We start from the raw sequence: 27846 nt of genomic DNA, 5'->3' as shown, positions 1-27846 counted from the left end.
GAGAGAGAGAGAGAGAGAGAGAGAGAGAGAGAGAGAGAGAGAGAGAGAGAGAGGAGGAGGGTGACACTCTGTAGGGGGAGAAAAGGGGAAGAGAGGAGGGGGGAAGGACGGAGGAGAGCGTCAGAGCGCAAAGCAGTGCCCCTCTTCCTCCTCCTCACAGCCTGCACGACGGCTTTCTCCGACTCGACTTGGATTGCAGCCTCCCCGGTGGAGGTGGAGGGAATGGTGCAGTCCTGTGTTTCAGCAGCGGCGCGTGCGGCGCATCCTCTGCTGACCGGGGGGGGTGGATGGAGGGGGAGGGGGGTGGACTACACTTGTTGCAATCATCATCATGCACACAATGCAACGCTGCCTTATATGATCCGCTTAAAGCATTCTAGATGCAGCGGACCAATTCAACGCATGCACGCATTTAGACCTGCACTGATCAGGCATAACATTATGACCACCGGAGGGTGACGGCTGATGCTTTTATTTACCATGACAACGATTAGTGGTTGGGTGTTCTCAGACCACAGACATCACCAACAATATAAAACCTACCAGAGCGCCAATCCTCCAAGGATGGAGGACAGTTGAATGTCAATTAACAATTATTTTTTTGATTGTTCGATTTATAATCGGATACAATGGTGTAAATATCGGTAAGCAGAGACTGTGGTTGCTTAGGGGCCCCGGACCTCTTAGGGGCCCCGTCACTGACTCCTGGTTGGCCCCCTAGGCAATTGCAGACTAGGGCGTCTCTTTGCAGATGTATTGGGACAAAAATTTGGAGAGAAAAAAACAGTTTTACCTACTTGACGCTAGTCTTTCTGACTAGACCATATTTATACCCCGACACATGCCAGATTTCAGCATGATGGTGAGCTGTTTAAACACAACACCAATAGCAAAGCAGACGGTGATACTTTTAATTACTATTAATAACTGTGTATAGTTCATTAGACGGTTGGTAAAAAAAAAATACACTCATATGATTTAAACCGCAATAAAGATCTTAAAAGAACGATGTATTTGAGTATTTTATTTTTTACACTACGACTTGGAATTATGGGTGACCCAGAGCGTAGATTAAAACCGTTACGTACAATGTGTTAGCGACGATGGATACCAAAAACAGGTAGTTAAGCAGATTCCAGAAAAGGAAAAGGGAAGAAGAGCTGCTGGAAGAACGGAAAAAAACGTCCTTAAATAAACAAGTTCTTTCAAAGAACCAAAGAGGGAGAGGTGGACGTTGCTGTTACAGTGAGTTAAGATTGCGACCAAGAGATGAATGGAGAGAGCATGGGTGTGGAGGGGGGGGCTGTGAAGATCAAGGTAGCCTGATAAGACTCATTTTACAGCAGAATATACTAAAGTATATCCATGAAGGTGAAGAATGATTAAATGTGTATGGTTGTCTACCGGGGGGATATGGGGGGGATGGGGTGTTGTACTTCGTATGGGGCCCACCCAGATAATGTTGCTTACGGGCCTATTGTTGTGTCGTTGCGCCATTGATCGGATAGCAAAAGGTTACTTGAAGAAGACTTTTCAGGAAATCAAACCAGGTGAAACAAAAACTTTTCCACCTGAGGAGTTCTGGATTGAGCATATTGACACACGAAAAAAGTTCTTTTATCTTAAATGCTAAATGTTTAGACATTTTATAGAATTTTGGTATAATTACTGCTCCAAGTGGGTCGCTCTGCAGCTAAAGGCATATTTTACAGTCTCTACAGCCCAACGATTAACTGATTACTAAATTAGCTGACGATTATTTCAATAATCAATTAATCAGGATTGATCCGATTATTTGTTTTAGCCCTAGTCATGATTACGGCATCCGATTCAGCTAAGGAGCTACTGCAACTCATAGCTCTGAAGAAGTGAAGACTGGATCTGATCCAAAGGTGTCAGAACAAAATGTACTGTAGTTTGTCGTTGATAAGTGTGCATCAATGATCAATAACCTTCTCCTTTAGGAATTTTTCAACACTAAAATAATGATAAAATAATCATTGTTAATAATAGTAATTTACAAGATGATCAAAACTGTGGAGGAAGAGGACCTGATCCAGAGGTCGTTTCCGCCTTAGTGCCTACTTAGTGACTTTTTTGTTATATTTAGCATCTTTTCAGATCCCTCTACAAAACTTTATCAAAGAAAATGTGAAGAGTGAAAAATCGAGCTATTTTACTTTATCTGTCTTGTTGAAGATTTTAGAGATAATAAATGTAGTAATCGCTCTGAATTTATCATCTTTGGTGAATGAGTGAGCTAGCCCCTCACTTCTACTAAACAAAGGGACTCAGACGCAGCAGCTGCAGCCCGTGCCAGTAGTTGCGACACTCATTTGTTTCCCCAGTAAAAATGGTTCAAACAAGCACAAAGCTTCCAGCGATTGTCCCTGAATTTAAAAACTGAATGTAAATATAAAATAAAAAATCCATGTTTTAAAAAAAAATCTGCGAAAATCGAAGGTTTGTCGTTACTTGTGAGAACTAATTTTATACACCAAGCTGTAATTGTGATCAATGAAATTTAGTTGGGTAATAAATAAATCATACTTCTGTTGTGTGACAAACTGAACACACATTTATTTATACTTTCCACGGTCTTTAAATTGGAAGAAACAAAGCAGCAGTTCCTCTTCTGATCCAAAAATCAGCAAATCAAATGACCGAAAACATGTGAATCGATCCATGTCTGCTGCACCTGCATTATCTCAAGGACATCATTTGCATGACTGACGACACCTGCCAACTTAGGAACACTGGGCATTGTCTGCAGCTTCACATCAGTACAAAAGGAAGTAAAACAAAAAAAAAAACTGGAGTTGGCAGCTTGCATTTAGGTGAATGCAAAATGTCCCAACCTCTAAAATGTCCTATGATCAAGGCAATCAGTGATGGGTTGACGTTAACGTATAGTCAGCTGTGCTAAAAACTGAAATTTTTAAAAATGATATATCACTAAGAAGTTAGAGAGAATACAGTGTTCTTAAAAGATTTTAGTTGACTGGTCCATACACATGAACTAGACAACTGGTTTTAAATCAGATTCAATGTTTTCTCCTTTTGACAACTCGTTGCACCAGCATTCACCAAAGAGGGGGCAAGGAACGGGTTTTATTCAGAGGCGACAGAGCATCCAGTTCTCAAGCAACCCTGACTGACACCTGTAATTACACATACAGACCTCAAATAGGGGAATGTCACATCACATAGCAGCTAAAATGGAAAAAAGACCACTATTGCTTTGTTGGTAAAATCTCAAAATTCATAAAAACTCTAAACATATACATGAATTATGCAAGTAAAATGCTAATTTTCTAGGAATAGATCTATTCTGTGTGGGCAGAAAGGTGTAGCGGAACTTCAGCCACACAAAAGCTTTGAAAATCATAAGATGTTGAAGTGTTGGAGAAAAAGATTGGGGCTTTGTCTGAGTGTGTTCAAGGGGCTCTCATGAGGAAGCCCCTCTTGATGCTCCACGTCACTGCAACCTTTACACAGCACACTGGAATGCTTGGCATGCGAGAGGAGTTGCACTGTGGCCTTTAGATTGGCCGTCACTCTTTTTTTTACTGGTTAGTGAAGCATTACCAGGCTTCTTTTCCTCTGTGAGTCTGACATGGTTATGGGAACTAAAAAAGCTTGACATAACAGGTGTATTAAGTGTCAGACTATATAATTGTTATTTTAATAAAACAAGTTCAGGTCACGTTCTCTTTAAACACTTTCTGCAGTATTTAAACAGTAGTGTGTATAAATATACACTCATTACATTCTGGTGCAGTGGATGGCTTGTGGTAAAATGCAAATGTAGTCTCCTTTGACTCCACACAGAATGACATCAAAGTCAAGGTTCCTGTATTCTGACTTACAAAGGGCCTCAATGCTTTGGAGAAAAGTGCATAGGAACATCTGCTGTAGTATTGATGATCAAATATATATTTTAGTTCAACTCTGTCCATAAATCCTCTAAAGGCAACATGTTACTATAGAGATCAGAGCAAACTGAGCACATATACAATAACCTCTAAACCTTAAATGACTAAAGCATATTGTGTTTCTTTTTTAAACAGGCAATTTTTATAAAGAAATGATAATTATACAACTATAATTTATATTATGCATAATCAGCATGGTATTTTGTACTCGTACCAAATGAAACAGGTGTTTAAACCATTTACTTGTTCTAAGTAACAAAATATGCATATAGAAATCTCTTCACAAATTTGGACATCTGTTTGTTTTTATTAATAAAAAAAAGTATGCAGTGTTCTGAGGTCTTGGTATTAGATTTTCTGGTCCATTTCTACTTCTAATCTCTTTTTTTAATTCCAACCTTTTTTTCTTTTTTGGTTATCTCAAATTATGAAATCTTATGTACGACAAAATCAGCTGTTTTATTATTTAATTTCAATCTAAATGACAACATTCTCAGTCAAGACACAAACTAAAGCCCTTTAGTATTATGTAGTGTAGACAGAACTCATTTTATTTTCAAGTAGGATTTACTAAGGCAAGGGAGACAGTGAATCACCGAGTTAATGATTAAAATAAGATGGTGAAGTTGAAGGATGCAAATACTTGTCAGGCAGTGATGCATCACTAAATAGGTCTGTGTCATTGTTTGCCTATCGTCTAAACTGAAGAAAAACCAGGGGGGCTGTTTTGTATAGACGATTCTCAAACAGAGAAGTGTGATTCCAGTTTCTAGGCAGGACAGATGCAGTGCATGTGGTGGGAAGCTCAATGGAGGAGAAAACAATAGCTTGTGGCATTCTGTTAAAGAGATAATACCCGACACGCCTGGATGAAACTGAATTAACAGATCCTACAGCCACCCATGACAGCATCACTCAACTTTAAAGGGTCAAAGTCAAAAAATAAATGAACAGCGAGAGGAGGTTTCTCCGTCCTGACATCAATGTGGCCCAGAGAAGGGCTCTGAGGGCAGAGGTCTCAATTTACAATTAATAATAATTAGAAACTGATCTAAAAGTACAAGCAGGATTTTTGAAAATTTAAGCCAGAAAACAGTCAAACCTATCAACTGTCAATGTGTTGAAAAACGGAAACCATGAAACCTTGTTCTGCTGGAAAGGAGCAACGTTACCCTTAATTTTAACATTCAAAACCTTGTAAACTAACTGGTTAAAAAAAAAAAAAAGTCTTTTAACAACTTGCAGGTATGTAAATTACTGGACTACAAGGAAAAAAATCAATTTAGATTCTTAGTTTAACTGAACAGGCTTGTCTACACATCATGTGAAGCCAAAATACCTAAGATATAGGAGAGCCACATTGGCATGGATTTGAATCCTTTCAAATGAATAAAGTACAGTCAAACAACATCAAATGTTAAATCCAAACAGCCATACCTAGGTCCAATCCACATAGAGAACAAGCCAGGCGTATATCCAAAGGGATTTTATAGTTAGGGTGTTTTACCTACACAGATCCGGTGTTTTAAAAGACCAAAACAGATCCACCAGGTCCCAGAGGGAAAGATATCAAAGCACTGGCCTTGTGTTTCTGTAAACATGAATGTTTGTTTTCTGACACGGCAAGATCATAACTCCTCCTCACTCTGTAACAATTATGAGCATCATTGCCATCATGTTTCTGTGTTTACATTGCATTACCTAACTGCATATGACCAATGTTTGGTACTCTGTCAAAGTACCACCAATCAACCAGGTACCAACGCTACAGCCTCTTTAGTGGACCTCCCTACACATCTGTTTTTCTAAATCCTCTTTGAAAAGATGGGCAGAGCCTTAGTTGAACAAACACTTCTGACATGACTCAATTACTCCTTTTTGACAGCTAGCACTGCCTACACAATGATCTAGACAATCCAGACCGTTTCCTGTTGGACTCACCCTCAACTGTGTCTGTACAGCTTTTTTGCTTTTGCAACTGATTTACAAAGCAACTTTTTTGAAAACGCTCCGCTCATATTTGCACATTAGCAATAGGTGTATTCTACAGTTTGAATGTTATTTGGTTTAATCTGATTTTGGGTTTTACAAATTTAATAACATTTTAAGGAAATAAAAGACTGGATTAGCTGATGGAGATTTTTGTCTTACAGAGTGCTTCTCAGATGTCTCCACAAAGCTGTCTGTGAGGGTTATTTAGGGTCAAACAGGTTACTGTGTCACAAGATTTCATCATTAGGTTTGCATCTTATCAACTTGTTAATCTAAAGCTGGTTGATATTACTGATCAACTGCTTCTTTAAAAAGCATACATTTTCTTTTCCAAAATCTTTCTAGTAACAAGAGGATATTTCAATAACATTAAAGGTTTCATATTTTTTCTTTTTTTCCTTTCTTATCAAATATGGATTGAATAAACAAAACAAAAAAATTCTCTTACACATGATTGAATAAATAAAAAGTTGAATGAAATATGCCAAACACATATGATCTCAATGTCATTAACTCATTTTAAAAAAGTACATCCCTCTGACATACTATCAGACAACTTGGTACTTCATTTCAATGAAGCAGAAGGTAATGCTGATATAGTTTTCTGATTTTGAAGTAATCCAACAATCTGGTGAGAGCAACTTGTTGCTGCTTTTGAACAAATTAATGTGGTTGCTCTCGGAGGATATTAAAACTCAACTCCATGAAGAGCATTAAAGCACTAAAGCCTTCTGTTCTACCATGCTTGTTGCTGCCATGTCTTCATGTTGCATTTTTTTTGCATATTGTGCACTACTTTTATATCAAAACATTCTAACTTTCAAGCACATCAGAGAAGTTATGTTGCTCTGCCATGCAGCACAGCTAAATGGGCACTAGTTAGATCATAAGTTAAGGAGTTTATCCATCATTCGTATTAACAAACACCCCCTGCATAAATTGTAAACGTAAACAGAGTAAGGAATCCTGGACCGGATCGTGGATCAATATTGATGAGTTGCTATAAAAGTTGCTATATAAGTTGCTTTTCTATGTTTAGGCTTTAAACACTGTATCCTCGATTAGGATTTTTATTTTGAAATAATTGTTTTATGAAGCAGTTCACAAAATGCTCAAATAAGTTAAATAATTAACGAAATAATTTGATTTACCAGAAAAAAAGGTTACAGTTATGGGTAATTATGAAGAAGTTAATTAGTGATGCTAAAGGTGGAATAGGTAGCTTTCAATTGGTGATAAAATAAACAAAATTCACTAATATTTAAGGGATCTGGACTTTATTTGTTCCTGACTGATACCAAATCTCCAAAGGAATGTTTGAGAGAAAATAAAATGTGTATTTTATTTGTTTATTTTGGGGGCATTGTAAAGACAAGGGAAATGTGTTTGTAAAATCTTAACAAAATAAAGAGTTTTAAGATTTTTCCAACACTCAACCCATTTCCAACAATTGAGGAATCATAGTTTCCCCAAAAATATTAGATAAATCTAATTTTGCCCCCTAAACCCAATACTTTAAATAAATTAAACAAATTAGACCAAAATATTTATTAAAGACTGGAGCTAAATTTTAGCTATACAAGGAATCCATCAAATATCTGGAATAAGCATATATTGCTAAGGGTTTAATGACACTCCCTCTAAAAATCCAGTGATGTGTTAAAGATTGAGATATTTTTACAGAAAAAGAAGTAGACAGCTACAACTGTTTTGTTGTTTTGACAGGTTTTACGGCACAAGGCATGCACATGCTGTCATATGCTCTTGTCTTCTCACATTCTGCTTAAAAGGATCACCACGAAAATACAGTAAAAAGAAAACCAAAAATCCTGAGGGTTGAAAATAAAATTTTAATTTATATGCTTTGAACTTTTTGGTGCGTTTAAAGTTTTTCCAACACAAAAGAGCAACAGAGTTGTATCTAATGTTTATGCAAGAGACGCATCAGAACTTTTTACACTAATCTAGAAGCGATATGCAGCTGACCCCAGCAGCTGCCGATCTAGGTAAGGAAACTTTTTTATTTTTGCTTGAACAAAAATATAAACGCCCTCCTAGTTGTTCCTAGCAGAACCAAAAGGATAGCAGGATTATCGGCTCCATGTCCTTGTATACCTGCCAGGGGGGAAAGAATGACTTGAAGTGGGGATTAAGATGGACGCAGCCTCGTTAGCTTCGTCAATGTGGTCATTTTGTTGCAGCAGAAGTAATGAAGTGCAGGAAATCAATGACTGGGTTTGAGTCGCTTTGCTCCTAATGATGCCCTCAGTCATTATTTGACCGGTCAAAAGCATCACACTGAAACTGTAAGGACATCAAAGAGTCAATGATACGCAACAGTTCAATGCAAGTGGCTCGCCAGAAACTAAAAGGTGCTTTATAGCGAGTCGCTTCAGCTCAAACAAACCAGGGCAGTTTAAAGCATTTTAGGAAACCTTGGTTCTATGTTGCACCATCAGAAAATATAGAAATAAAGAAACAAAAAAAAATGCTTATCAAAGCAGTGCAAATCTTTTATAGCATGTTAGCTGGGAAACCTTTTAATGTAATATTTGAACATATTAAGAAAATAAAACCACAACTACATACAAACAGTTTTTAAATATACCAACACAAACTGCAGAGAAAATGTTAGTTCGTTATTTTTTATTTTTTTTTGCACCTTTTTAGGTCTTGCATTTTAATGCGGTTTGAGCAGTCTGATCTCATGTAGATCTACTCAGATTTACTCATGTAAAGTTGGTTCTAGAAATGCTTCTAATAAAGCCAGGTGAAACTCGGCCAAAGCTGGCAAAAACATTTACACAGACAGAAACAAACCTCTTTAATCATCCAACATTTGGACTTGGCATCCCGGATAAGGCAGAGTGAGCCTGTTTGTCATCTAAATGCGTTTCATGTCCTCTTCATATTCCTGAATGTGCTTTAAAGGAGTTTCAGATCAACAGTTTTAGCCTCAGCTCCTTTGGTATTAGTCCATCCTACAATTGTCATTGTATAAACTTACAGTTGATTGAATTTGCGTGTTTGCTGTTTGAATAAGAAAATTAAAAGAATGTAAACCATCTCTTATTAAAACATGAACGCATGTTTTTTTTTTGTTTTTTTTTTTTGGTGTTGATAACTTTTAATCAGTATTTGATGACTTTGTGGTGTCTTTGGGAATAAATATCATGTGATGCAAACCCTGACGCTCAAGAGAACATTCTTTTGAGAAGAACATGCCATTCAAGTCATCAGATGTGTCCAGCTTTAAAACTCAGGATGTTCACTGATAAAAAAGCCAACTATTTAACTAAACTTAAAAATGTCTACCATAAGCAAAAATAGCAACATTTTAAACAACTGGAACATGGACCGATGAGGACCAAAGTACACCGTGTCTACATGCAGTTAATTATTTAGTAAGAGATATTGCTGCTGTGCGAAAAGATATTTAGTCTTTTAATTATTGTAATGTTACGTTTCAATCTGTGCAATTATTTGGTTAGTAAGCCTGCTTGATGGGAATCCTCAAGAACACTTTCTTACAACATTATAAACAATGCATTAAATGCTGCTGGTGTCACCAAGAAAGAAGAAACAGAAGTAGAAAAGCTAACTGCATATTGTGAAGAGTTGGGTATGCAGTGATGGCATTTGCTGAACAGAGAAAGAATCAACCATACTCTATCCCCCCCTTTAGGTAAGTTGTGTGTCTTTGTATAGCACTCTATCAACTCCGATGACCTCGAAAGCATATGCAAGATACAGATGGAAAACCAGTACATAAATTACTAAATTGCTTAAAAGCGATATTTGTGATGTGAATCATTCAGCTCATGTCTTTTTTATCCAGAACATGCTATTAAGTAATGAAGCATTGCACAAACCAATAATGTCTCAAGAACAGTTTTTTTCCTTACTTTGATTACTGCTGTACAGACTCTTTAAGTTTTAAACAAAAACAAAAAAAAGATCCCACCTTCACAAACTATTAAAATGCATTTTTCCAAGGTAAGTATTCTTTAAAATGGAATAAATGCCTTGCCTTTATGCATTTTGTACTGCAGGTACTACAATGGCTTTGCTAATGTTTGTCAGTCATTCTTGAAATTAAAAAAACAACTGCTTAGACCATATGAACTATCAGAGAACAAACTGTACTAAAGGTCTAGATGAATACTGTGATACAAAGGCAAGTAAGTGAGTGAGAAAATGAGAAGGTTTGGAAAGCTGTTCTATCCTCAGGGTTGGCTATTGGAGCGGCTCCCTTTTCCTTCTCTGGCTGGTAAGTGTGTATAACTGATGAGCTAACCTGGAAAGAATGCAGGTGTAACATCTTCCTAGTTTGCTCCTGTGAAAGTTCAGAACACAGCACAAATTGCTCTGAATTGGCAATCTAATTTGAGATAGCCAAGTTAAACAAGAAGAGGCAGAAAAACAGCAATCAAAATAAAAGGGAGGGGAAAAAGACAGCTTCATAGGAGTAAACTGCGTGATTCCCATGTTAATACCAGATGCAATTTCCTGACAGCGAAGGACAAATTTGATCTTGCTTAGATGTGTACTTTGGGTCACACTATAAAAGCTGGGTCTCTTGTCTAAAGTGTCTGATGTTTTTTTTTTTTTTTTTTCTTCATTTTCTCTGATGGACCACAAGGAGAATCTAAGAAAGCAACTTTTTCAGTTACCAACTGAAGCGCAGACAACCTCAGTGTCTGATGGCAGAGTGTCAAATAATCTCACTGAATAAATAAAAGATCATAAAGCAGGAAGATAAAAGTTGTCGTTTGCTAACAAAGATCAGTGATGCAACAAAGACGCAACTTGCACACATAACTCTAAATGGACAGGCTCCTGTTGTCCTCAAAGGTTTGACAACTCAAAAGGATTGAATCCCAAACGGTTTATAACTTTGTCCAAACTTTGTGAAAATAATTCAAAATTGTACTTTTGTTTGTGTAAGAAGAGCAATTGAAATGCATGCTGAAGAGCTGTATTAAAACCTCTAGCAATGCCAACTGCTGGGGAAGGGCACTGCTCTATGGGAAGCAAAGAAACACAAATAGCCTACCATTTATTGACCTAACAAAGGCATTTCTTGATAGGAATCCTTAAGAACACCCTCTTACAACATTTTAAACAATGCATTAAATGCTGCTGGTGTCACCAAGAAAGAAGAAACAGAGAAGTAGAAAAGCTAACTGTATATTGTGAAGAGTTGGGTATACAGTGATGACATTTGCTGAACAGAGATAGAATCAACCATACTCTATCCTCCCCTTTAGGTAAATTGCATGTCATTGTATAGCGCTCTATCAACTCCGATGACCTCAAAAGCACATGAGACTACAGTCACTACTGATGAATGAGTACAGCTATTTGATTCAGGTGTGTTGAAACAGGGTTGTCTAAAAGCATGATAGCGTCTCAAGGACTGGACTATGAACATCCCGTCATCTAAGGCTGGGGTTCCCAAACATTTCAGCTTTCAGCCCCAAATATAACCAAGTAGGGGATTGGAATTTTTCCACCTCTAAAAGCTCCCCCTTCTGAACAATGTTAGTGTTCATTCATTAACAAATACATTGTTCATGAGCTATAAGCACAATGGATAAAAAGCTTTTACTCAACTGCCGGAGGTAAAGTGAAAATTGTTTGTGGTGAAATAATGCATAGAAAAGAAAAACAGGTGATGTGAAGTGATTTAGTCGATAAAGAGTAAAGAGCTATGACGCAAAGCCTTGAACATTTGTATTGGTAAAACATGCCGTAAATGTGTCTTTATCCAACATTTTAGCACATATGGAAGGTACATTAATTATCTTTAGCAGCATTAGTGGATGGATGATCCTGTGGTGACGCTACTGATACATCTGCCAAGATTGAAGAAGCTACATATATTGAAAAGGGTCAAGGGTCATACATGTTTTATTTCAGGCCGTGCAAAGGGCACTGACCTGAGAGCATGTTTGATTCCCCTCCTTCATTTAATAACTTGATATCGCTAGAGGACATCCAGGCAAAGAGGATTTCATGGATTTATTAACGGAGATGAGAGAAGAGATTCATGTGACCACAGAGCCAACGGATCAATTGGCCCTTCACCAACTCAAATCTCTCAATTTCTTTTGAACTTGCATTGTGTTCCTGAATTTTTTCCACTATAATTGGATAAATAGAAAAACTGTCATTAAGACGCTCACATGTCCGGTAATCTCACTCATTTGTAATATTTTAAAACTATGCATTCCTAATTATTCTGGTTCTTATTAAAGGTTTGGACCGGTTAACCCAAAGAATATGATCGCCTGTGTTCACATGTAAAAAAAAAAAAAAATATGACTTCTGTGACTTCCAGATGGTTGCTAATATATCCTAAAGTTAGAAATATCAGAACATTAGCAACATCCCTGAGAAAAAAAAAAAAAACAGTAGTGGAGTCTAAAGGCATTAGCATTTAGTAAGATATATTGATTAGAAACAAAAAGTTTAAACACAATGGTACAAAAAAGCTCCTGGAGCAGCATCAGTTAAATATGCCTTCTCTAATCCTTTTGCCTCCAATTATTTCCATTTTGACAAACTCCTAGAGTCCTCCTACAAACCACTACTCCACAAACAAATACCGCTTTCCTGCTTCGTAACTCACAGCGGGGTGATGGAGAACACAATAGATAATCTGGAAAAGCCGACTAGAGGCTGTGGTGCTGTTTGTTTACTTGTTTTGTTTGCCTATGTCTTGTGTTCTAAATAATGCATTAAAGTTTTCAAAGTATTTCCCAAAAGATGGAAGCGTGTGGGATAGTCAATCACTCATCCAACCAGCACAAGAGTGCAAGTCTCTGGAATGGGTTTATATTAATATGACAAAAAGTCACTGACTGCTGAAATTTATTCAGTGAATAAATTAAACATGCAGGCTTTAAAGAGCAGAGTAAAGTGCTGTGCTTAAAAAGCAGATGCATGTAGATTAGGCATGGTATTGTCACTGTATTGCTGTATGCTAGAGCTTTGAAAAGTTAAGGGTTCAAGTCTTGTGTTATACTAAATCTATTCAGTCCTTTAGAAATTGTAAAAAGGTTGGCAAGAACTTTGGGTCAATAATGTGGAATTATGATGCTTTAACTATGTCATAACTCACAGTGGCCTACGTGTTAACCAAAATGAAAAGGGTTTGGACAAAAACAAAAGAACAATAATGGATGTATGTTAATTTTTCTCTCTTAAAACCGATGTTACCGTACCTTCTTTAATCAAGAAGGTACGGCTCACAGCCAATTGGTAAAAATGAAAGTTAAGCCCTTTTCAAAGATAGCTTTAGTGACGATGTCATTTTCATCCACCCATGGGTCGATTTAACAAAGAAAAAACCCATTGAATATTCTTAAGGAGACTTGAGCTGCTTTTTCAACAACTGAAGTGGCACCCAGCTAGTAACTCGGAAGCACTTTGAGGAGAGAGGAGTGATAGATGCTACCGCAAATTTTTCATGTGTCTGAGCATAAATACAAGTTCCGAGTTCACCGGGGACCACTGTGAGATACATCAGACGTGCACACCTAAGCCACAAATGTAATAAACTAGGATCATAGCAAGTTACACTGCTTATAAAATAAGACATTACTGCATTCCATTAATTTTCTTTTAATTTAAGTGATTTGACCCACTTAAAATGAAAATAAACAAAAACACTTCTTTTTTTTTTTTATGAGATGTGTTGTATGAAATGCGAGAGTCCTGCTTTGGCAGGAAGGTGAAGGTCCTGCTCTGGAGGAAATGAGAAGTTCCTTTCAGACATAACTTTTTGTTCACATTAAAACATTCATGTTTTGCAAAACGAAATGTGCCCCAGCCAGTGATACAGTGTACATTCTTCTACCATTTATATAACAGTATAAGCATTTCATGATTAACATATATGTGCCTGTTGGATAGCAGGGCTGTATGGAAGCCTATATTGGTAAATAATTTGGACCACGAAGACATTTGCAGAACTTTTTTAAAGGCTAAACAGATGCCTGCACATCGTTTGCCGACTGGAGAGAAAATAAAAAAACTTTCATTTTATTTGGCTTGCAGAACAAAATTCTGATCGGGGAATAATTACAGACCCAACTGAGCAGGGCACCAGCTGCAGTCAAAACAAAACGGTGGTGTTTTGAACCTGCAATCATTTGTCATGGATTTAATAAATAACAAAATGTTTGAAGCACATAAAACAATTTATCACTGCAACTAATAGTACCCCAACTCAAAGTGATTTTTCGGCTCAGTGTTGTGAGGAATCACTGACATCTGTATTGGAAATGCACATTTTACTTCATCCTTCTGACTTTTGCTACTAAGAAAATCAGACTTTTGTCTATTCTAATTTATGTTCACAAGCATTTGGGTGTAAAACTGGACATTTGTAATCCTCACACCGGATACTGTGGTTCTCACACAATGTACAAAATACATTTTTTCTGAAACTTGTATATTATTTCCCTCTCTCAATAATTTTGGTTTCATCTCTAGTTTTATTTGGTTTCTACATAGTCTAAATAGCCTGAATACCTTAGCATTACAGCATACTGTGCCACAGAGCTCTTTTCTGTGCCTGTGTCATAGATTCATGACTATTTTGTTGGGACGATTAGGGAAACACAGTAGATCTATTTTGTTATACCACTTCCATAAGAACAGGTGAACCATTTTCGGGTAACCTGTACTGTAAAAAACGTAACGTTAGCAAAACCATTACCACTGCAGATCATAACGGGAAGCAGTGCTCTTCACAACCAATTCAGCCTTGACCCCTACAGATGACCTTTGAATTTCACAATAGGCAACACACAATAGCCGCCATGTGCCTGGTGGTTTAATCTCCACAGCCCATCTGCTGCAGCTTCTGCCTGTGAGTTGAAACTGGGAGGAGAGGGAGTGCCCAGCATTTCTCTGAAGCTCCTTGCTGTCTGCCTCACTACATCCTGTGGGACAGCTGTATGTTAATGCGCACAAGAGGCTGGGGACAGCAGCAGTCGCTGGGATTGCCAGGCAGACGCAGAACAAGGAACCCCTTCTCAGTGGGTAGCCAAAGGCATGAACTTGGCAGATTAGACATTCAGGAAACAAATAGGGCACCATCACAGGCTAGCACTCCAAATAAGCAACAGCTAACTGCACAAAAACTGCAGGAACAGGAAAAGGAAATAAGCAGAAAACATCAAACACATTAATACTAAAAATACAAAAAAATTAAAAATAGTCCCCTGTGAATGTAGTCTTTAGGATAAACAAGAATGGAGGAATGTACCTTTAAACTCCTTTATCCACATAAAGCAGGCCTGAGGGATTTTATTTCAACAAATGTGGTTTCTTGCCTTCTACAGCTGCAAGCAATTCTTAGGCTGCAGCAGACTTCATACTCAGTGTTGATGTCAAATATCTGAGGCAGGAGCAACAGAGTGAAACACTGATGGCTGGGAGAAAATAATATATAAATAATTCAAGGCCAGGCAGGTTGCACACCTAATCTTAATGTGACGATGACGAAGGACAGGCAGGGCGGTGGGCAGCCTTCAAGGACCCCGCTAGACTCTGTAAACTGTTGCCAGGTAACAGCCTTCACTCTGGCTGGCCTCCACCCTGCAGCGTGCTGCTGCCTCTGGCCTTGTCGAAGGTGGAAACTTATTCACCAATAAAGTCCCCCATCTCCATTTCTTAGTAATGTTTCCATGACCGTAATAAAAGGCTCAAGATATACCAACAATCTCTCAGCATCTATGATGAGTTTAGCCAGCCGCCCACCTTATGAACATCCTCACCCAGCTGCAGGAGCATTTTAACAGAACTACATGACTTTCAGGAGTTCCTTTTTTTCTTACTCTGCTGTTATTGGTTCTAAAACAGGGAAGGAACATTTGAGGCATGTAAACATATGTAAAAATTGTTATAGTTTATCATTATAAAAGCATCCAAAGACTCATTCCTCCCTTCAGAGGAATGAATAACTTTTGATTGGTTTGGCACACCCACAAAAACTGACTGAGTGATCACTGTTGTCTTTACTGATTCAACTGATTTTTCATTGTTTGTCCCATTAAGCAATCAATAAATGATTGTCTACGGCCCAAAATATGATTACATGCCATCACTGTGTGCTAATTAGCCATATAGTCGCACTACTGAATATGCACTTGCAGTGAAATTGCCTTTTAAACAACAGGTAATTTTTATTAATAAAGCTGAGCAGTATGAGTATCTTCTAGGGTCTGTCCATTTTCACACTATAATAGAACAGCATATTTTCCATAAATGTCTTCCTGTAACTTTTATAATATATGCACTTACCCTACACATAAAAGCAGCAGACTGACTCACAGAACAGGGTTTAGGACGTGTAATGTGAACTCACTTTTTAAAGTCACTACTAACAAAAGCGTTGCTGCATACTTATGTTGGAGCATAACTATTTTGTTTAATTAGGCCTAAAAACACACATCAGCTCCTGAACAAAGATTAAACCATTTTATTTCACAAAGACAACCCTTGGGTCACTTATCCATCAAGTTCAGAATGAAAAATAGAAAAAGACAACTCAGATTAAAACCTTCTAAATGTCACATCTACCACTAATCAGTCGTCGCTCTGAGACTAAGTTTCAGGGATCTCGTTGTGTTACTGGGCAAGAAAGGAGTAAAGTTCCTTCTGTAAATACCGGATTTGTCTTGAGGACTCCTTCAAGAAGCACACTACCTAAAACGTTTAAATTAGCTGTCATATGGATACGATGAATCTTTAAGCTACACCAAACCACCTGCTTACTAACTCTAGGTTTTTACCATAAGCACTCAATTTCTGTTTTCTCCTTTTAACAATAAAACACAGCATCTTTATACTGAGTCTGTTTCCAAGCATTTCCAAAATGTCCTAGTGAGGTACGTGCAGTGAATAAAGACCAAATTCAAGGCTCTCACGGCTGTTTTATGTCAGTGAAACTGCAAATACATAGTGTAAAGTGTACATTAATCTGTGACATCCTTTTAAAACAGGTAGATTTTTTGAACATGTGGAAATGGAAGCATTTCCAAAGAGGAGAAAAAATAAAAGCTACAGCAATGAGTGCAGCAGAGGCCAGCTGAATCTTCACTTGAATCTACAACCACAAGCAAAAACTTCCTTAGGTGCTTGAGGCAAAGTTAAACCTTTTGATAAGTGATGAGTGGCATCAAATATTATGGGGCCATTGGGGCTAAATCTGAACATGTTGGTTCCATTTTGGTGAATGGTCCAATGGAGCAGAGCTATATGCTTGAAGAGCAGCAGTTATTGCAATGAATAACAATGAGTTGACTTGAGATAGTGATGCATAAAGCTACAGCAGTTATGCTAAATTTATCTCCTGAATTATCCCTAAATCTTAAATTTATGTGGCCGCTGCTGACTCTGACCAAGCGAGTCCAAAAGTACCTTCGGATCCGTGCAACCTCAAGGGTTGGAGTTTACTATACTGTAAAAGCTGATGTCATCTTTTCTAGTGGTTTAATACATAAATCTTATATTTATGTCTTATATAAAATGATAATTAGATTTAAATTGTTTTGAATGATCTCTTATCAGGAAAGGATCGGCTTTAAGAAGTAAAAACTGAGCTTTCCTTTACAACAACCTAAAAAAAAGAAAACATAAACATTGCATTGAAAGAAAAAAGAGCCATGAACTTTTCAGTTACTGTAGTTCTGGATTGTTCCGAGAGAGAAAAAAGCTAGACTCTACTTTTATTTGAAGTTGTCACAATCATGGTTAACCACTATTAGATTGAGATTACTAGAAAGATTTCACAGAACTGTAAGTAAAGGCGACAGTCTTGTGCCTCTAGCTCGAGCTAAAACTAGCAAATCTGGCTCTCTTCAGAAAAGGTGAGAGCAAGAAAATGAACTCTGTAGCTGCTGCTGACTAGGCAGATGCATCTACAGCTGGCTAGGGGGATAGAGCAGCAGTACAACCCAGCCATCAGGCTCCAGCGGCCCCGTGAGGGTCCCGCTCTCCCACGCTCATCACAAATTAAAGAGGCCAGTTGGACCACATCAGCACTTCCTCTCCTATACACCGTAGCATGGTGATGCTTCCAGTAGGTGCACTGTGCGTGAAACCCTGACAAGATTCAGGGCGATGAAGCGTTAAGCACACATGTGGGTTCTGGTGTCCTTAAGCAACTCTACTATACCAGGCTTCAGCGTATATGAGATCATGGTGTGGATGATAAACTTAAAAATGACACTTCAGCTCTCTCAAGTGAGGAAAAGTGGAGCTTTTATGTAGGTCCTCTGACTAAAGTTTCTCCCCGGTCACACTAAATCTACTTAGCAAGATGTCTTTGAAGATAGAACTGACGAGAAAGGATGGTTTAATGAGATAACGAGACCTTTTTAATTATATTACTGCTCCGACTCTGAATGTTGTGTCCTGGAACGGAAGCAAAGCTGGGAGATCTAATGTAGCCATGGACTCGCCTCCATTGTCATCCATCACAGTAGCACAAGAAAAGAAATACACAGATGACCCGGATGTTTGTCTGTAATTATATTGATTTTCCATTTTATCCGAGTAAATCCCAGTAAGGTGCCTTATTCTGTTCACATAGGCTGTATTTTTCCAATTTGCTTTGCCTCAGTTAGGGGGGGTGTAGCTATGGTTAGCGAGTTACAGACTTGCTAACCAAAAACTAGAATCACCAGGGAACCTCCTCTGTTTATTTTGTTTTTGGCTATAAAAAACACACTGGGGTTAACTCCTAGAAAATTAGTTGGTACTCACAATCAGACCCAAAAGCTGTGGCCTTATACCATTCCTTTTAATTTATCTATGAAATGTAAAAAGGGAAAAACAAGGATGGAATTTCTCTCCATATTTCATAAGGCATGTTAATGGTAGCTGGAACTGCCAAATATCACTTTAACTGTACGTTGTTTTAAACGGGATTTGTTTCCAAATGACCATGTGGGAGGCTTTATGGATATCTGAAATATATGGTATTAACCGAAATTAAGAAACAAATTGTGATCTATGTTTATGACTGTTTATGTTGTTTATGTTGCCCAGCCCTACCAAACAGTGAGGCTACGTCCACTTGGAGCCAAATACTGTATTGTAAAAGCAAAGTTCAAACCTAAAGATGAAAATGCTCAAAGCCAGAGGAGTTGTGAAAGGTGTTGTTTGCTATGCCACTGAGAGAAACCGACATAATGCTACAGAGATAAAGAATTGAAGAGAAGAATAAACAACAAAGCCAAGGGAGAAAAATGTCTTGGTGTAAAATCCAGTCAGTTGAAGAGCATCTCTGACTACTGCAACCCAGGAGTCTGCTGTTCTTGCTGGCTGTGTTGGCACTTGCATGTTAAGGCAGCGGATGGTCTTATATTAGGTTACATGTACAAACCTGCCACTCTGTATCCAGTTGGTTTTATAAAGAAAAGGCGCCACAGGGGGCAGTTTTGAATTCTCACACTATGAGAGCAGTCGGTTTTCCCCTGATCTGTCAGATCAAGACCTCCTATCTAACCAAGAACTAAGTCTGCTAGATAACTACTAATCAGTTCAGTGAGAGGTTCTGATCTTTTAATCTATGGTCTGTGTGAAAACTAAAAATAAACGATAACCAGGGTTAGGCACAAACAAACACTTCAGAGATCATCTGGTTAGTCCGGTTGGACCGCTATCATTTTAAACAACACCTTGTATTTGTTTTGGTTAAAAATAAAAGTAGAACTACGAAGATTTTACAGAATCAGCATGACCCTTTCTAACTCTAGGAACACTGGACTTATTTAAAGCAATTAATCAGAAAGCCTGAAAGCTTCCTGTGACAAAGACCTGCCAAACCTTACAAGTACGTTTCCATTTTGGGTGGAAATGGTGAAAAAAATTGTAGCTGTTAAAAAAAAAAAAAATTGATAGACGGATTCCAACAACTGATCGGCATCTTGGAGAGACTTTTGCTTAATGCAACGCTGCTGCCTAACTGCTGAGCAATATGAGTTGGTGATAACACTCGAGAGAACACTGGAGGGTTTGAAGTACTCCTTTAAGACACGCATGCACACACAGAAATCTTTCCAAATAGTACTTAGCACATATTAGCCCTCAGCGCAAAAATAATTTCCCTTCATGTTGAAATAAAATGTGTACCAACTTTTGACACTCATTTAGGCACTAGAATATATTGTATATTTTGTGTATATATGTATATATATATATGTATATATATGTATATATATATATGAAAAGCTTATATAATTAGGATCTTATTCTCGTCCATGTAGACATTATGTTGAATCATCATCAGCCCTATTTCCATTGACTCTTATCCCTATGAATGAAAATGAAAGAGATTCTAATTACTTGGGCTAGAGGATTATATATAATCGTCTTTTAAAAGATTGAACTTATAGATGGTAAAATAATGTGATTCCACTTAGTCATCCCAGATATAAATGCATTGTCTTTTCCAAAGCACTGTCAAAGCTAAGCTGCGTTCTTTGACTAAACACTGGAGTGATGATCAAGCAGCATCAGCACCAAGTCTTAAATCATCTCTGTAGTGCCCATTGTGGCTGCTGCAGAACAATAATGTGAATTCCAGAGAGAGAAAAAGATGTCTGTTTGAAGCAAAGCTCATAGAAATGTGGCAAAAATATTTAACCTTAGTTTGTCAAGGAATATTTTGTTACTAAATGAATAGATGTGAAAAATGTAGTTCATAACTTGCTAAAGCTAAAATAAACCCACTTTTAGAGGAATTAATAATTCCTTATTCCCATTAAACAAATTCATATTTCAGGAAAACTTAGCTTTTAGAAAAATGTGCAAAGCACTTCAGGTATATTTGACGTTTTTTTTTTTTTTATGTTCAACATTTTGCTCTCCAAATAAATTGCTACTCAAACTTCAGACAAAAGCTATGTGGCTTTTAGCATTAACCTCACGCAAAACAAGGTTTTCCAAGGATATTTTGTTTTCAACAATTACCACAGCATTAATGATGAGATGTGCAACTCTGTAAGAGCATATTTGGTTCCCTAATGTAGTGCTGAGTGCTACAATCATAGCCATGACAACCTGAACATTTATTCAACCTTTGTCTGTTGGAAGGAGGCGAGTGAATGGGAGAGAGCTGCAGCTTGGAAGACGGCAGATGTATGTCTGGAGACACTTGAAGTGCTTTTGCATATCAATTTAAGTTTCAACTGGGAATGGATGGGCAAAAAAAAAAAAAGACTAGTGAACTTTTGAATTTTACAGGTGGTGGATAGGAAAACTGACTTGGTGCAAGAGTTTATATACAAAACCCAAAACTCAAGAAGAGCTGTAGCAGAAAGAGGAGGATTGATGTGACCCAAAGACAAAAGATAAATACAAGACAAATCACATAAACTGATGCATTATGGATCCTGCTAATTTTTCGGGGAGGCTCTTAAATCGGTTAACCTTTAGGTTATGCTGCCACCTAGAGGTTTCAGCAATACTGTGAGCAGCTGCACCTGAGATATGGAGAACATGAGGTAGATGTGTTTTTTTTTTTCTCATGCAGTTTAAATTATGGGCTGGGATGTAGATAGCACAAAATGAACCAGATTTAATTGTAAAAAAGGTATAGTTTCTTACCTTTATATTAACATCCAATCACATGACAATGGACATAGAAGGAAGAAGAAAGAGAAGAAACAGTGATTAAAAGGCATAAAAGTACATGAAAAAGCATAAAGGTTGACATTTGTGGGGGCCATCCCAAAAATTATAAACTTCATTTATTTCAGAAAATTAACCTCAAATATGAAGATGTATTCCCAAAAGTTTGAGCTATTTTAATTATGTTGTTTTTTTTTAGTCTATTTTGGGCCACACCAAACAAAGAGACCAAATCAAATATCAGAAAATGTGTTGATTGTTTCAGAACAGTAGTAACAGTCATAAAAAAATAATAAACATTTTAAACCCAAAGACTATCTTGGCACCAATTCCTGACCTTACAGCTGCCCATCAGAGTCTAAGCAACATCCAGTTCTGACTGGGGGCTTTTTTACAAACTCTTTAATCACATCAATAGAAAATTAAGTGGAAGGAAACGTGGTTGAAAATAGGGCTGAAAGATTTTGCCGAATTGCTTTGCAGAGGCATGTAGATGTTTTGACCTTTAAAGCTTGCCTGTCCAGAGTCCAGTGTTGCAGGAACTTAGAGTAACTGTTAAAGTAAAACTATTATCTCTAATATCATGCATGGATCTGCATGCAAGCCACAACTGTCTCTTCTCATCTGTGTTTAGGTAAATTAACTTTAAGCATATACCCTCCACCTAAAAGGCTGGAGGGATAAATGTAGTGTTTTTCTCTTGTTAAATGTAAATAGACTAAAACCGAATCTCTCTGCGATTAGAAAAATGTGTTTTGCTAAATTGCAAATATAGTATTGCAAATGCAATGCACAAGGGAAAAGATAAACCTACAGCTTCTTGGGGGGGAGTTAGGGCTGGATTCTGAGCTTCAAGAGCTGCTACACTCAGATACCAAGACCTAGGGCTACAACATTAGCATTGCTGATATAAGCCTCTAGAGGACCAGAGAACCTCAGAGGATTCTAGTTTAGGGTTCCTCTTGGCTTTGGATCCTGGGAAGTTCACAGTCCTCTATTTTCTAAATGTAAAAAAAGTGGATTTGGTGGGTGAGTGATGCTTTATGTTTACTAAACTAAAATGAACATGATAGAAACACACTCAGAACAAATCTTAAAAATTGTTATTAAGGAAATCTCTGTGCCTGTTTTTCCTCAGCTTCATCCAAACGACAGTGTAGCTTGATAAGTCTTTTTTGATTTCAGGTATTTTTCCTATTTGAGCAAATCTAGGCTGTTCCTCTGTCTGCTGTACTAATCCTTCCTCATCACTCCCCTATGCTTTGTTAAAAGCCACACGCCAGCTGGAAACTTTTCAAAACCTTTTGATTGCATCTCTGAAGGAATCCATCATAAGAAAGTTCTGCCTTGGTAAGTAAACTGTTTACAAGTTACCTACTAATTCATACATACAGGAAGTGGATCGACTTATCCACTACTACTGGCCCTCAAGACAATGTATTTCAATTGAAATAGTGTGCAATTATTTTCTTTCCTGGTGAAAAGCAAAGAATTAATCACAATATGACAACATTTTAGCTTCCTTTATTAAATTAACCTATATTATTAGCCTATAATAGCTTCCAAAGCCAAGAGGACAATCCAGCAATAGGTCCGATTTTTTTTTTTTTTTTTTTCCTCGAAGCAACATCCTGGCCAAAAAAGAGCAAGTGCTAATATCCCATCTTGGGTGCAATTATTCAATTTTCTCATATGTAATTGTTGTTTTGTGTCCCTGTGTGCTTCTTCTTGCCTTTCAATTTGCTGTTGATAAAAGTAAATGTTACTATAAATCTTTCCAGTGGGCAGAGATGTTATTTCTGTTGTATTTTTATTTATTCTACTGGAGGACAAAAGTACATTTTATACCAAGATTACATGTTTTAAAACGATAAAACATGTAATCTTGCTCAAAATATATTTATACCGTTAACTTCCTTTTCATTTCTGATGATGTGCAATTTAAGATATGCCGTTTAACCATTTAAAATCTAGTTGAAAGTATTGCTGAGCCACTTCCTCCAAGAGGAACAGCAGCATAGGTATATTTACTTATGTTTTATTTTTATGTTTGCCATGTAACAGTTCCAACATTTCTTCCTAAAGTTTTCATCAATAATAGTTATGCTATCTCTAGAGGCACTCTAGAACCGACACCTTTAAAAAAAAAGGCCTAGGGGCTAAATTTCTCAAGATTGCAGTGAAGTCATGTGTTGATATTGCTAGCTCTGGTCTGGTTCCATGGGAAAGGGATAATAGGTCTAACCTACAAAGAGTTTATTCCGTTTCTAATTGAAACCATTAGTATGTTTTTTTTCACTTAGAAAATTTTATTATTTTTTTCTGCACCTGAGAAGCAAAGGTCCCCTTTTCTCACTAAGAGCAAATGTTTTCAGTGCATATAATCACTTTTTTTTAGGGACGAGTGGGGGGGGGGGATGCCTCAAAATGTTTTAAGGGGGTGAAGCTTACTGTTGTTACTCTTGTTGTCTATAAAACAAGCGTTATTGTAGCATTTTAACATGGGTGATGCTAAAGGCCAGAACACATCGGACACCATTAAGCATCTGATCCGATTTAAAGTCATAGACATAACATCATCTAAAAGCATGACGCTGGTCAGACCAAAACTATGCTTGCTCTGACCGAGCTAGACCTCTGGTCTAGTTTTCTTGGACCTATACAGCAATTTGACAGGAATGCCATTAGTCAGATAAAAAGAGAAACTTTGAAGCTTTAACACAAAGTCCAATCTCTAAATTACATAGTAGTGAGGACAGTGGAAAAGATAATCTGGGCTCCTCTTCTTTCTATTTAGGGCATCTTATCACAGCCCTGCATGACCCAAGCTCGTAAAATCATCAGCAACACCTCACACCCCCTACAATGGACTGTTCTCCCCGCTGCCCTCGGGGAAGAGGCTTCGCAGCATTCGATGCAGGACTAGCAGGTTCTGTAACAGCATTTTCCCCACTGCCATCAGACTGTTGAGATGTTAAACCCTAAGCTGGACTCACACATACACAGAACTGAACTTTATTGTTGTGTTTGCACCATTATTTTGCACTACTCAAGTTCAATATCATGCACTCTTTTTACACTTTTACAAACACTTTTTCTCCCTGCACCAGTACATCCTACCACTGCATTGTAATGTTATTTAATTCAAATGCTTACAAATGCTTTCATTCTGTGCTTACAAAATGAAAATAAAGTTTCAACCTTTTTTGGACATCAGGATATAATTGGGATGATTAAAAACACTGAGAAGGAGATGTTTGTTGCTTGTCTAATGTCTATTTATTACAATAACAAAAAAAATATTTTTTTTTACCCTGGGGCAGATTCATTTTTAAGTGATTAACGTTAAAATGTTTTGCGACTAAATTTAGAAATGTTATTGATTTACAGCACGTGTGTGGCCATGTTTTTGTTCATTTGTGCAGATAATTCAAGGCCAATAGAGACCAGATGAAGAAAAGTTCTCTTCTTGGGTTGGGGGGGGGTAGGCTTGGGACTAATTTAGTGTTAGGTGTACTCCGCTAATGGTTAGAGTCTGGTTTAAATTAAGTTGGACTTAAAATTTCTGTTGGTATTAATACATTTTCTGCAGTGATAGTATTATAGGGACAGCAATCAATGCATGCTGTTCATTTGGTCGTCTGATTGCAGGCTTTGCGGAGTGTCTAACCATTTCCTTTGTTTCAATGGAGTCGTTTACCTGTGACATTTTCATGCTTGTTTTGGCAAGACTTTCAAAAGAGGTTTAGATTAGGGCTGGTTTTTACTGTGGTGGGCATGTTCTACAACATCTTTTGGCTGGAAATAAGACATGGCAACCCTGAGTGAAAGTGGTCTTAGCGGTTAGCATAGGCTTGTCCTTGTTTTAAAGAATTCATGGGTTCCTACAGGCCTAAAGCATCAGATTCTCCACCGCAAAAAACGGTCGGTAAAGGGTCTATATTTGTTCATTCAGCTCTGAAACATACTTGAGCAAAAATTTGACATACTTGGACTTGATCGCCTTTATCATGAAAAGTTATAACAATTCTTAAGATTTTTTTTATATATTTGACTGTTTCAGCTATGTTACAAACCCTCAAAGAAACTGACTAGTTTAAAAACCAAATGTCCAAGATAAGGGGAAAAATGTCATCAGCATTCAACTGGAGTAATTCATGGGAAAACGAAGAAGTCCTGGAATTCCTGCCAGAAATGTATCACCACAAAAAAAAGGTGAAAGGAAGACAACAAGATCAAAATGGTTAACACAAAATGTTGGAAGGGCAAACAGAAGATTTATTTTTCCTAAACATATTTCACACTGGCCAGGCCTCAAAAAGAAATCATTTCTCTAATAACAGTAAAGACATTTCTTCAGAAAGGGGAGATTTTTATAAGATTTGATTTTAAACTGATTGTCACGCCTGTCTTCAGAGAATACTGTGAAAGCTACAGTAAAAAAAAAATTCAGAAGAAGAGAACCTCTCGCCTAAAAGCAGCACAGACCGCCTTAAGAGTCTTATTTAAAGTCCTCTCCTCTGGAAGCTTATGTTTAATAAAAAATATATAGATGAATGAAATTCGAGAGTCATCCCTGTCATTTACCTCAGCAACCGTGTGATCTATGATCAAATGATGCCACCGTGATAAACACCAGGTTCCTCAAGCCTGCATGTGTTATAACTCCTCTGCAGCATTTGGGATGTGATAAGCCTTCAAACACACTGATGCACATTGATCTAACTAAATCCCTGGATCACGTTACGTTTCATCAGAGCTACCTGTGCCTACATGGGCCCTCATTGTTTTTAGAAGATGGATATTTCTGGTCTGGAGGTAGATTTCACAACAGCAAAGGTCAGCATCAAAATACTCACAATATAAAACTGAATGTCCAGAGCATGAACCTTTCAGGAGTCCCATCAGCTCTCACAACATACATTCTGCTAAACAATGTCAAATAATCAGGTCAGATGGAGAGAGTGTGCTCTGTTCTCAGCTGAAAACCAACTCCTGTTGATCCAAGATCAGTTTAGTCTTGCCTCCTTCACATACCTGCTTTGCTTCTATTCTATTTTATTTACTTTCAATGAATGCTTAAGATGACGGTTGTAACATAAAAAAGAGAAAAGGCTGTGTTGTTCAGGGCATCTTTTTGTATCCCGTTTTCAAACTGAGGTTGATTGGTCACAACTCTGTTTACATAGTCCTCCTGAACTATGAGGGAAACTTATTTTCCTTACTTTTTTGAGAAAAGAAAAGAACTTTACCAAATATTGTTAAGTTTTGGACTAAACAGTGACCTAAGTTAATAAAATCAGACTCATTAGCAGTGCAAACATTTGCAGACAAAGGGACATTTCTGATCATTGTAATCTGCAACCAAATTTAGTGAAATTATTTGCTTTGATAAAACAAAATAAAAAATCTGATCATCTGAACATGAGTTATAAAAGGATATAGTATCATTTTGCAAACAATCAGAGATCTCTTTGTTTATTAAAAGTCCTGATTGGACCTTTTTTCCTAGTTCGAACACATGAATTGAGTTATGTTTTAGTCTGCAGTCACCTAGTTACCATTACATCAAGCCCTAAGAGGGGAAACTTGCATTCCTTCCAGATTAAAATCGTGTTCTCAGCGAGAAAATATTTCAACTTCTTTTTTGAATCTTTACCCCTCATCTGCCAAGTCGCTGTTCTAGCATGAATTTACAAACTTCTACAAAGAAATGAAATTTTTCATTTTAAAGGGGCACACAAAGCCACATAGCAGGTAAGCTATGTGGCTTCTTTTCTCTTTTCAAAAAGAGAAAGAATCTTCAATCAGCTTTACTTTAAAAACAAACCTTCAATTGGCCAACTTTGTTTTTTTTTTTATTTTAGTGTCATCAGAAAATACTGATAATTTTTACACTATGCAAATTCCTCACATTCCCTAGAGAACCTTTAAACATGTGAGACAAAGCATCAGTACTAAGCTGACAAACATAAAAAAAAACTTAAGATAGTTTTGTAAATTCGGGGAAAACTCTGAGGAACAAATGTACCTACTTTTTTTTAACAAAAGGGAACAAAATAAAAATGTTGATGTTAAACTACTGAATATTGAAAAGGACAAGGAAGATTTTAACGGATTCCTTCCCCATCTGTTTTAGCTTGGATGATTTTTGTTTTATACCAATTAATATTGTCATGCAAAAACAAAAATCATTAGACCACCCTTGATTCTTTCATTTCCTAGTTCAGTTCACGTCCAACAGAGATGGCAAAAGTACTCACTT

General features: G+C 37.3%; 1 protein-coding gene across 2 annotated transcripts in view; it reads right to left on the bottom strand.

Annotated features, from left to right (window-relative positions):
* fbxw7 (F-box and WD repeat domain containing 7) overlaps positions 1–27846 on the bottom strand; it is a 116660-nt gene that overhangs the window by 30916 nt on the left and 57898 nt on the right. The window lies entirely within an intron of this gene.

The sequence above is a fragment of the Cyprinodon variegatus genome, unplaced genomic scaffold, assembly GCF_000732505.1.
Source record: "Cyprinodon variegatus isolate N-32 unplaced genomic scaffold, C_variegatus-1.0 Scaffold296, whole genome shotgun sequence".
In the NCBI taxonomy this organism is placed as follows: Eukaryota; Metazoa; Chordata; class Actinopteri; order Cyprinodontiformes; family Cyprinodontidae; genus Cyprinodon; species Cyprinodon variegatus.
This window is presented reverse-complemented; position numbering and strand designations above follow the sequence as displayed.